The sequence below is a fragment of the Phyllostomus hastatus genome, unplaced genomic scaffold, assembly GCF_019186645.2.
Source record: "Phyllostomus hastatus isolate PE091 unplaced genomic scaffold, TTU_PhHast_1.1 phas_scaffold_93, whole genome shotgun sequence".
NCBI lineage: Eukaryota > Metazoa > Chordata > Mammalia > Chiroptera > Phyllostomidae > Phyllostomus > Phyllostomus hastatus.
Genome location: NW_025334042.1, coordinates 39,574,014 through 39,585,715, shown reverse-complemented (window position 1 = coordinate 39,585,715; position 11,702 = coordinate 39,574,014).

Genomic DNA, 11,702 nt, shown 5'->3' with positions numbered 1-11,702 from the left:
GCCTGTCAGAGACCCCTCTGTTTCTCTGCAGCTGAAAAAGTCAAGACAGGCATTTCCTCTTTGCTGGCTACCTGGTGCTTCTCTGCCTAAATGTAGTAGGTACAAGAGTCCACCATCTTTCATCTTCAGCTTTATTACACGCTATGTTTTTCTTCCTCCATCACAGCTGCACAAGAGGGACCTGCTGGCCCTCCCAAGAAAAGCAGACTTAAGGTGGAGTTCACCCCAGTGGAGTCTTGAAATTGTACAATTCTAAGCAGCCTTTTGAACAAACAGAACAATAAATAGGGCACTTCCAACAAGGAATCTTTTCAAGGTGTGTCATGGAACCTAAATCCAAAAAAATTGTCCAGCTCAAAAAACACAGTAGTACACAGAGGAAGAATCAAATAATGCAAACAACATGGTGTGCATTTTAATTTTTTTCTTTATATACCAGTCCTGTGAATTGAAATGGAAAAAACTGGAGATGAAAAGTTTGGGGATCGAGAGTGGAAAAATTTCCTTTGAAGACATATTAATTTTGTCATTTTATTTAATTAGCAATGCAAGGATTTTTTATACTTTACTATTTTTTTAATTGAAAACAGGTTTATGTTTTGTTTCCAGCAGGCCCACTTCAGACCTGTGGCTGCCCTAATAATTTGTAAGCAGGAATCTTTTTTGTCATCTGAATATCAATCTTACCCATGACAAATATTTACTGAATGGGTAAGTGAGTACACTTGTCAAGAGTTTTCTTTGTAGAGGTATAATTAAAATTCAAGTTCCTCATCCTGTCTCCCACATCCTCTGTTTTTCAAAGCTTTTTGTAGCAGTACCCTGAAAAATAACTACTTTACAAGTAAACTTTAAAACAGAATCCTATCCAATGTACTCTTGAATAACTTAAAAAATAAAAATCGGCATAAAGGATGATTAATTTTGTTCATAAAAACACTGAATGTCAAGGAAAAGAAGGCATGTTTACACATAACCATTAATTCAACAGTGGAATTATATATGCTAAGCTCAGTTGTGTGGCATAAGAGGGCATCATTTTGTGGGGAATTGAATGTACTAAAAGGAACCTTGATTTTAGAGGAGTAAATTCATCTGACAGAAGCAAGCAGGCTTATAACTTCTCAGAAAGAACATGGCTTTTTTAAAACCAAGCCCCATTTCAGAGGTCAAAAATATCCCCTCAGCGCCAGAGTCAAACATTAGAGGTAAGGCCTTGACTGACATGTGGAATCCCACAATTGCTCCATGTTCAATGGGCCACTCTCTTTTCTTAGTCTACAGCCATGGCCCCTAGAGTTGAGTAGCACCTCAAAGGAGCATCTGATTCACTTTAACCTGCAGACAAATAATGCTTCAACAATATCATTTTATAAATGGAATGGTTTAAATTGGGTTAAATGATTTGCTGAAGGTGGAGGCAGTCAGATTCATGCTGGGTTCTTCCATTACATCACTATGCCTCTAAAATAGGTAATAAAAACAAATCATCTGAAACCTCTAAAAACAGTTGGAAGAACATTCGTGACCATCAGCATTTAAGAAATCTCCACTCAAATGTTACATATTTATATACTCATATATAAAGAGAGAGGGAAAGAATAAAATGACTCTAACACTTTCTTGGGAACAATAATTGTTTTTATAAGTTTTATAGCAACTATTAAATGTAACAATATTCAGCATTTTCCTTATATGTGCTGAGGGCTTTAGGCACATTATCTCAATTTCAAAGGTCAAAAGAACCTTATGTGTTAGGTATAATTACTGGTATTTTCAGAGGCAGAAACTGAGGCTTAGAGAGGTTTAGTGACTAGTCTGAAGTCGGCAAGTTCTATTCGACCAGTTACGTTATGCCTGTCTTAATCTATATCCAAATTTGCTGTCTTCCTCTAACTTTCCTAAATGTTTATGTTGTACATCTGCAATAGGAAAGATTCAGCATACTAAAACATGTCCATGTTTTTTTAAGAAATCAAATGGTACAAAATGATTTAAAATGAGAAGTAACAGTCTTTCACCCCAGTTTCACTCTGTTCCTCAGATGCAATTACTTCTAACCAGTTTGGTTTGTTGGATTTTCTGATGGTTACTTCCATATCTTTAAATAATATGCACATAACATTTTCTTGAATTATTAAAGTTAGGCACTGTGTATTGACTCTCTACTCCAGGAGTGTCAAGCTCATTCTTACTGGGGCAACATCAGCCTCATGATTACCTTCAAAGGGCCCAAATAATTTTAGGACTGTATAAATGTAACTTTACATTCAGCCATTTGAAGGCAACTGCAAGGCTGACGTGGCCCTCGGTGAAAATGAGTTTGAAGCCCCTGCTCTACTCTGATAGATTAGAACTGATGTCATTACTCATTCCCTGTTGGTCTTCCCCTGTTATCTGTGCATACTGAGATCACTATAGTGAGTTCCTCAAATGTCACTTCAATACCTTCATTCATTTCTTGTTCAATAAACATGAAAAGTATCATGTGTTACCCCACTTTGCAAAATGAAGTTCTTAAAGCTCCCTCCCTTCCCACCAAATGGCCATACTCTTGTACATCTCCCTCCTTCTAGTGGTTGTACCTTTACTTTCACATTGTCAAAGAACAACAGCATTTTTAGTCAACTCTGTTAACACTAGATCTAAGGATCTAGGAAAGGCCTGAATGGTTATGGTTAAAATCAGCTTCATCTACTGTTGATGCCATAAAATTACACCATTAAAAAAAAGAATGAATATTGAATGGAAACTGTAATTGAAAAAATGAGGATAAATACAATAAGTAAAACATAAGGAAAAAATGAAAAAAAGAAGGGACAAACTATGTTAAAGAAGATCTACAATGAATCAGGCATTAGAGGTACATTAACATTTAAATATTAATAAATGTGGTGTAAATATTTTATGTTTGAATAATTTTGGAACATGTTGAGTTAGTGGTAACACTAACTCATATGACTTCAAAATCCCCCAGATTCTTTACTATGACGATGTATAATGCCAGTCTCCTGAAGGGGATGTGTTAGGTATAAACTATAACTCTTATGTGGCATTAAATCCACTTTTTTATTAACAAGTCTTGGATCTAACTAATTTTCAATACAATATATTTGGAAGACACAAATTTTATACTCCTGTTTAATTATTTTCTATCATTATCAGCTTATGGTATCAGGATTATGCAGTTTTATAAAATTAACTAGAAAGCTATTTAGATTTTAATGCTTTGGAAAAGATTTTATAGCATAGGAATTGTCTGTTCCTTTTACATTTGAAAGAATGTTTTCAGCCTTTTTAAGAACCTCATTAAAAAGTTTTGATTAGTTATTGTCATTGTTTTAAAACACATGTTTACTGATTCAACTTTCAAAATTTAAATATTTTTCTAGAAAAATCTTACAGATTTTTAAATGATGCTTTTAATTTTATAAAGCTAGAGCAATTAAGCTTAGGTTTATTATTATACTATTTTCCCAGTCCTAATATTGTGTACTTGGATTTATCTTTTTTATGTATTATGTTCATGAGAAACTTATTTCATTGGAATTTTCAAAGAAATGGCTTTTGGATTTTGCTTCTCTGCTACCTGATTAATTTTTGTGTTTTACTTTAATTATTTTCTTCCTTCTGCTTCCCTTAAGCATGCTTTAAAAAATATCTTTACCTAAATTTTTGACTTAAAGGTTTATAACTCTATGCTCTAGCTTAGTAATGAAAACAATATACCTTAATGGACAGCTTTGTTTATAATCCAGAAGTCTTCCAAGGTGCAATCCCAATGACAGTTTCCTAATTGATTACAATGACATTCTTGATTTTTCTATTTGATTCATAATTCCTATTGCTCTGTAACAATGAGTTAAAATTTCCCTGTGTTTGGGTATTTTACTTTTTAAGATTATCTTCTAATTTTTAGATTAATCATATTTATAATTAGGAAATGTAGCCTACTCCATTTATCCTTTTGGAAATTTATTGAGAGTTTAAGACCAAAAACCATAAAGCTCCAAGATATATGATACATATAAATATCACTGGATTTTGTAAACAGACAAGAAAAATGACATAAGATATATCAAATTTTGAAACTTGTATGGTTTCATGAACCAATGTCACCCCAATAAATTTAATAAAAAAAAGAAGCATCACTTTGAAAAGGACTCAAAATAATAGTTAACCTTTCACAGATACTCCAATTACCTCCAAAGAAACACCTCAAGAATCAGCTGAACAAACTAAACCAAGCACAGACTTTGGTAAGGAAGGTTAGTTACAATATTAACACGAAACAACTAACTGTTTAGCTAAATCTATTACACATAAAATACAATGAAAGACCCTAAATAACCTTTTTAGAAAATAAGATAGAATAAAGCATTTTAAATTATAATAACAACACACAACTATGGAGGACTAGAAGTAAACTTAATAGGAGATACTTGGTATGCATATATTTTTTTAAAACTGTAACATTTTACTGAGAAACACAAACCATAGTCCTGATAAGAAGACTCAATAGTATAAGAATATCAGTTTTCAAAATTGACACATTTTCTTTTGTTTTTCTTATATGTTATAAAACCAAGTGATATGGGCATGTCACATATCTGTAGTTAAAATCTGCTCACGACATTCTACTATTCAAAATTGTTCAGCACCTCCCAACATTTTCAGGAAACCTCAGAATTCCTCAGTAAAGGGTGACCTCTCAGGATCTGGTCCCTGACAACCTCCCCAGCTCTATCGTCCACGGCAACCCCAGCTCTGTCTGAGATGCTTCACCCAGGTCCTCTCGCCATGCTGTAATACCTGCAGTTTCCTAAAGGTGCTGCCCGTATCTGCTACCGTGTCTGCCTAGAAAAACACTTTTTCTTAATTCCTGCTTTCACTTTTTCACCCAACTCAGGGCTTTTTAAACTTCATTGTGTCTACGAATCACCTGGAAATCTAGTTTGAAAGGCAAATATGATTCAGTATTTCTGAGGTGAGGCCCGAGATTCTGCTCTTCTGATTAGCTCCACAGAGAAACAATATCATACCCTGGGCAAGGACCTGCCCACTACTCTGCCTTATTGACAGTTGAGTTCGGTTCGATGCCTCCAGTCAGCACTCCCTGGATCTCACCCTTGCAGTGCCTCTACATACTAGGTGCTGTGCTAGTGGAGACGTTGCTGGTAGAGACTCTCTTCCATCAGTTCATTCTGTGGTGTTCATTACCTCACACATACAAACTCAGTATTGAATAAATGAATGAGCTAATGATATGTGAAAAATAAACTTCATTTAGGAATTGAGAATAGGATTAATAAAAGCACACCATACATAGTTCTTCCTGATGTTTCTGTATTCTTTATTGAATTCACTTCAGAAAGAATTTGGCAAGAGTAGAATAGAGGAGAGGAGAAGAGAAGAGAAAATGAATAGGTTAAAGATTTATGATGAATCTATGATTAAGATGAATGTTCTAAAGATTTTCTCAATCATCAAAAATTGTGAATATACTATAAAAAACACACCAAATGATGAAGAACAGTTTTCTATTACCCAAGTAGCTAGGATGTTTAGTGTACTATACAGGTGACATGTTGTCCAGAAAGATTCCATTTCAATTTAGACATGTATTTCTTTCCTGCAGCATTTCTATATTTTCAGTCGGTAAAGCATTTTAGCACATACAGTTTTTCTCTTAATTCTACATAACCTAAAACACCAATAACACTTTTTTCTGGTTATGAATGAAAAGCCTGAGGCCATAAAAGGATAATGAGTTTAGCTCACCTGCTAAAGTCATAGAATCAGGTATTGACAGAGCAGCAGCTTAAACCCATACTTTCTGATACCAAGTCCAGAGTTCATTCACCTTATGTGACTGGAACTTTTTCAAGGCCCAGACTTAGCAGAGATGTAGTATATACAGGGTATCATATCCACAAAATGTAGTTTTGGTTTTGATAAAATCACATTTTTGCCTCTGCTCTACAATGTTGGCCTCTATTTAAACAACAGAATTAGTTTGCCTATGTTATTGTTTTCTACTCTTCCTTTCTGGCCTAGATTTCAGGACTGGCTAAAATGATTGACTTGTGGGGAAAAAAAGAAAGTTTGGTAGCTCATACCTTGCAAAGAACCCCCAAATGACAGTAGCGCTAACCAGTGAATACAGCGCACCTACTGCCACAGCCACCAGAGGATCAGCCCAGCAGGGGATCTCTGCAGTTGTTAGCTAACAGATCAGAGGAGTAGGGCCACAGAAGCAAAAGGTTTCATAGTCCACAAAACAAGTTACTTTCCAGTTATGCTGAGATTGCTGGGTGGGTGCCCTGACTCCTCATCCTGTGACCTCTCCATTGAGACCTGTCACTGGCCGAACCAAGTTGAAAATCAAGATGTGCAAAGTCACCTGGAATATAAACTGGTCTGAAGAACTCTGATCACTTTTTAAATAAAGCATTCAAATACTCACAAGACATAGCGTGTGATTTTGGCATTGTATGTACTTAACGTTACCATAGCCTTACCAGGCCCTGTGTAGTCTCTCATTTCCTCCCACTCCTCCCACATCACTCTGCTCTGCCCCAGCCTCCTTTTCTTTGCACTTCCTGAGTCCTCTGCTTGCAACATTTTGTCCACAAAGACCTAATTCCTCACTCCCTCTTTGTTCAAACACCAGCCTGGTGGAGGCCTTTTCTGACCACCCTCTCTAAAAGAGCGTGTGCTGTCCTTCTGTATCCCATTAAGGTCACTTATTTTTCTCAATGGCAGTTATCATCTCCTTAGTGTATATCTTCTTGCTAATTTGTTTATTGTCTGCAAGTTCTACAATGTGTCAAAGAATGTAACACATGTGTCAATGGAATGTGTCCCCGCTGTGGTGAACCTGGAACAGAGAACAACGCACCAAGTGACTAAGGAGAATAACAGGTTCCCGGAGAGGCAGGACAGCTCAGCATGCGCATCGGGAGGCGCAGAAGGCCTCTTCTCTACTAAAAAGCAGTGGCGGGAAAATGGAGACAACTCTACCTGAACAGTGAGAAAAAGAAAAAAATAAATATTAATCTCATCCAGGAGAAACAAAGAAGGAAAGAAAAAAAAGAATCAGGTTGCTCCTAAAAAATGTGTACATAAATGTCACAAACTGGAGGCTAATGAACTTTTTACTCAAAGTTTTACACAAGTGACTCTACAGAAAGGCTTTATCAAGGTATTATTTACAATTAATTGGACTTTACTACCAAGGTTACTCAGGTGCATCTACTCATAGACCCTCAAAGAAGCTGAATTTGCTAACATTCCGCCTCCAATATTAGTAAAACTCCATCTGAAGTTTTACAGTAGTTTAGGCCAGGTCTGGCTTGGATTAAATCCATATTTTAAAAATTCAGGCATTGATTTATTTCATGCCTAAGGCCAATGTGATTGGAACACACTCCATGCTTCATAAACAAAATACTCTGGTGGTGAAAGATTCCAATTCTAAGACAGAAAAGTATTCAAGAGGCTAACAAGTGCATCTGTTTTGCCTTATTCAGAAACACGTATTAAAAAACACCACCAACAACAACCACACCACTGTGCCAGAACTCTGGCCATTTTGAAAGTGTATAGTTCACTGCAATTCTGCTTGTGATGATTGTTTATTATGGTGTACTTTTAAACGGAGTCTGTGCCATTCTAAATAGGGGCCTGGATTGCATGAAGGTCCACCAAGTGCCATATCTGCACTTGGACGTTACCTACTCTCATGTCCACTTTACTGTACCTTAGGGAATCCAGGCACTTTCATGGCACTTCCCTGATTCCTCGCCTTTGTCAAAAGCATTATATAGTCTCCAGGAATTTCCCAGGTAGCCTGGGGTCCCAGTTGCTGCTACTGTGTCCCTGCAAGCCTGCATTCTTCTTTCTGCCTGATATTTCCATGTCTCCCCTCCTCCAAATCCCAGACTCAAGAAAAGTGTTGAGGGATGGAGATGACAGTGACCACTTGTCTTATTTGCCTGTTGCTGCTATACATAGTCGTACAAACTCGGCAGCTTAACACAACACAAATGTATGGTCTTAGAGCTCTGGCGGTCACAGGTCTGAAATCAGTTTCATTAGGTTAATGTCAAGGTGTCAGCAGGGCTGCTTCCTGCTCTGGAAGCCCTGAGGGGAGAATCTTTTTCCTTGTGTCTTTCAACTTCTAGTGACCTTGTATTGCTTGGCTTGTGGCCACTTCTTTCTTGTTCAAAGCGTATAGCTCCAATCTCTGCTTCTATCACCACATCACCTTCTCTTCTGGCTGTGGCCGAATCTTCCTCCACCTCCTTCTTAAAGGACATTTCTGACTACATTTAGGACCCATCCTGACCCAGGATGCTTTCGCATTTGAAGATGTTTAACTTTATCACATTTGCAAAGCCCTCTTTGCCATATAATGCAACATCCACAGGTTCTGGGAATTAGGGCATGGATATCTTTGGGGACATTATTCAGCCCCCCAAGTCATCATTCCCGCTGCCCTTCAACTTCCTTTTATACATTATCCAAATTTGACAAGGGGCACTGCTAAGATCTCAAATCCTGAGAGGAGACATTATTCAAACTTCTATTTAATCACTCACCATTTTATTCAACAAATATTCAATGGACACCCACTGCTTTGCCAGAACCACATTGGCCTTTGAAGCAAACATCGTAGATGTATCGCTGCTCTCATGGAGCTCACTAAATCATGTATGACCTCCACCTTGTGCCTTTCCCTGTGAATTTGCCCTTCCAAATCCAGTCTGCCATCCTGACAGTAACCACGTAGCACACTGTCCTTCTGGGAGAATGGGGCAAGAATGGAATTCATTTTTACCATGGGACATGATTAATTTATTAGCATTAAAAACCTATTCAGATGATGTTTTCTTCCTGAGTTATTATGTTTGTTTCACCTAAGCTGAAGTTGCTTGGAAAAGTATTGTAATGTCCTAGGCATAGATTAAATTTGTGAAGGCTCCTTAATCTCCTTTGAATAGGGATTAGTAACTGCACAAATATTGCCTAAAAAATAGCTGATTCATGGAGAATAAAAGCTGCTTTTATTGCAAAATATTAAATGATTACTCAGACATGTGAACTGTATATATATCCATCTTCACGGACAGGAGTCTGCTTCCACCTACTTGCTGGAGAATTTCACAATCATCAGTGCCGGTGAGGTAATTTCCACTTGGGTCTTTGTGCTGGTTTCTGATGTATAGGCACAATGGCAGTTCCTGTCCACCCAGGCCTTCTTTCCTTCAAAACCTGCCAGCTCTCTCTCAGCTTAGCTTTTGAAGTGATCGATTAAACTGCCCAGTGTGTTGTCTTATAAACACTGTTAGGCAGCTACAGGTATGAATGGGGACATCTGGAGTCATGAAGGAGTCTTACTTAATGCACTTAGAGAGGTCTCAGGAAAATGGGCAAGACGATCCAGGGTGGGAAGGGGAATTTCCTCATCCACTTGATTAGCAGTAACTGTGGGCAGAATTCGGTGGGCCCAAAGACAGTTTTGGGATTGTGACTGGTCTTTATGTTGTGGGAGAGAAAACAACTTGAGAATTCTCTAGTAAAGTTGGAATTTCCGGGAAAAATATTTATTTTATGACTTGTAGTTTCAATAATGTATCAGAAAACAGGGCTAATTAGGATTGATATTACAGAAAACCAGATGTGATGCTATTCAAGAAAATACATTTTTCCCTTTGTGCATAAAAACATATTATTCTGAGTTGGAGCCAAAGGGAACTAGAAAGTGTGAGGAGAAGAATACATGGTGTGTGTGTATTATATGAAATGTATTAGAGAACTCTGTTGTAAGTTCTTATGAAATTAGCAAAAATGTGGTCTGCAATCAAATAAAAATAAAATCAAACAACAGCGAGATTCCATTTTGCAACTAATTGTCCAAGATTGAGAAACTATATGGCTGATGGACATGAATTGAGAGGTACACACACACACATACACACACGTATCAAGGGATTGTTATTGATAGACTCTTTCTGGAAAGCATTTCAAAGGTAGATTTTGAAAAGCTTACATTCTTTGAATCAGTAATTTTAGCTCTAGGATAGTATAGCACAGTGATAATCATAGACATACTCAAACATTTGTGTTAAAAAGATGTTCATTGCAGTATTGTTTATAATTAGAAAAAAGGCTATTATAAAAACTACCACGTTAAGTGATTATAATGTTTCTGACATTGTGCCTCATCCTTGATCCTGAGAGATAGCCGGAAATGAAGGAGAGAGAAAAGAAAAAAGGCAGAGAAGAGATATAAGAAAACAGGAGTAATGGTGCATTGCCTGTCCCCCCTGTTTCCTAATGGCCTACTGAGTTGGTGCTTCTGGTCATGGGAAGAGATTAAAGGTAAAAGCCTCAGGAATGTTTTAGGTGAAATTCATGATTCTGCTTGTGATGACTGTTTATTATGGTATGTCCATTCTTCTTCTACTTCACCCCAGCCACACTACATACTTCTATCCCAAAGCCATACTGTCTGGTAAGGCAGACACTAGCTACTTGTGGCTACTAAGTCTAAACTAAATAAAATAGAACATTTAGTTCTCTGGTCATTCTAGCCACATTCAAAGTGCTCCACAGCCACATGTAGCTAGTTGCTACAACATTTGAGCATGCACTTATAAAACATTTTTATCACCACACAAAGTGGTACTTTGCACAGCACTAGTGTGAACACTCAACAGAGATAGCTTTGAGCAGAATTTCTGCGCCTGGTTGAGTGGCAGGAAAAATGTGCTCCCCCATTCCACTTTAGTTGCCCCATCCTGGAGTCATTTTTTGATATGTGTCATCTAAAATAACACATTTAGATTTCCATTTTTCTCTTTCATCTCCTTGCTCCCATTACACCCTTCCTCCTAACTCACTGAATCTTCAATTTATTGGCTCCTTGATTTTCTCCCTATCCATTAATACATTGATTTCCAATAAAGTATGAAGGTAAATAAATAGGTATCTTGGTAGATACTCTTCATGACCTTAAGCAATTTCTCCTCATAGTTTGCTAAGTCATTTAATGATGTGTAAATGAAGAAATTTATCAAATTCCTGGTCTTCATCTTTTGAGAAGATTATATAAGTTTAAGATTTTTTTTTCTTTCTGTTCTACTGGGAGAGTGAGTTACCTTAATTGACTTGAATCTTAAGTCATTCCTTAACGATAAGGAGTATTCTTAGAAAACTAGAAGTGGAAGGAAATTCCCCAACTTACATCTACAAAAACACATACCTAGCATCGTACTTAACTGTGAAAGACTAAAAACTTTCTTCTCTAACATTGGGGACCAAGAAAGGGTGGATGCCTGCGTTCACCACTTCTCCTTTGGGATATGACAGTGTGGGGAGCACACTGGGGGCGCTCGTCAGCTCGGTAAGGCCAGGCGGAGGGGAAGGCATTCAAATTGTAAAGGAGGAAGTGCAACTGCCTTAACTTGCACACAATGTGGTAATATACACATTACCTTACATTAAAATATTAAATGTCCTGCGAATGCATTTTTAAAAATCCACTAAAACTCCCCAGTGAGCTTAGAAAGGTTACAGTTCAATATACAAAAATCAGGTTTATTTCTATATACCAGTTTAAACAGTAAAAAATTAAAGTTAAAATATTATAATTTATAATAGTATAAAAATATGAAATGCTTAACACATTTACAAAA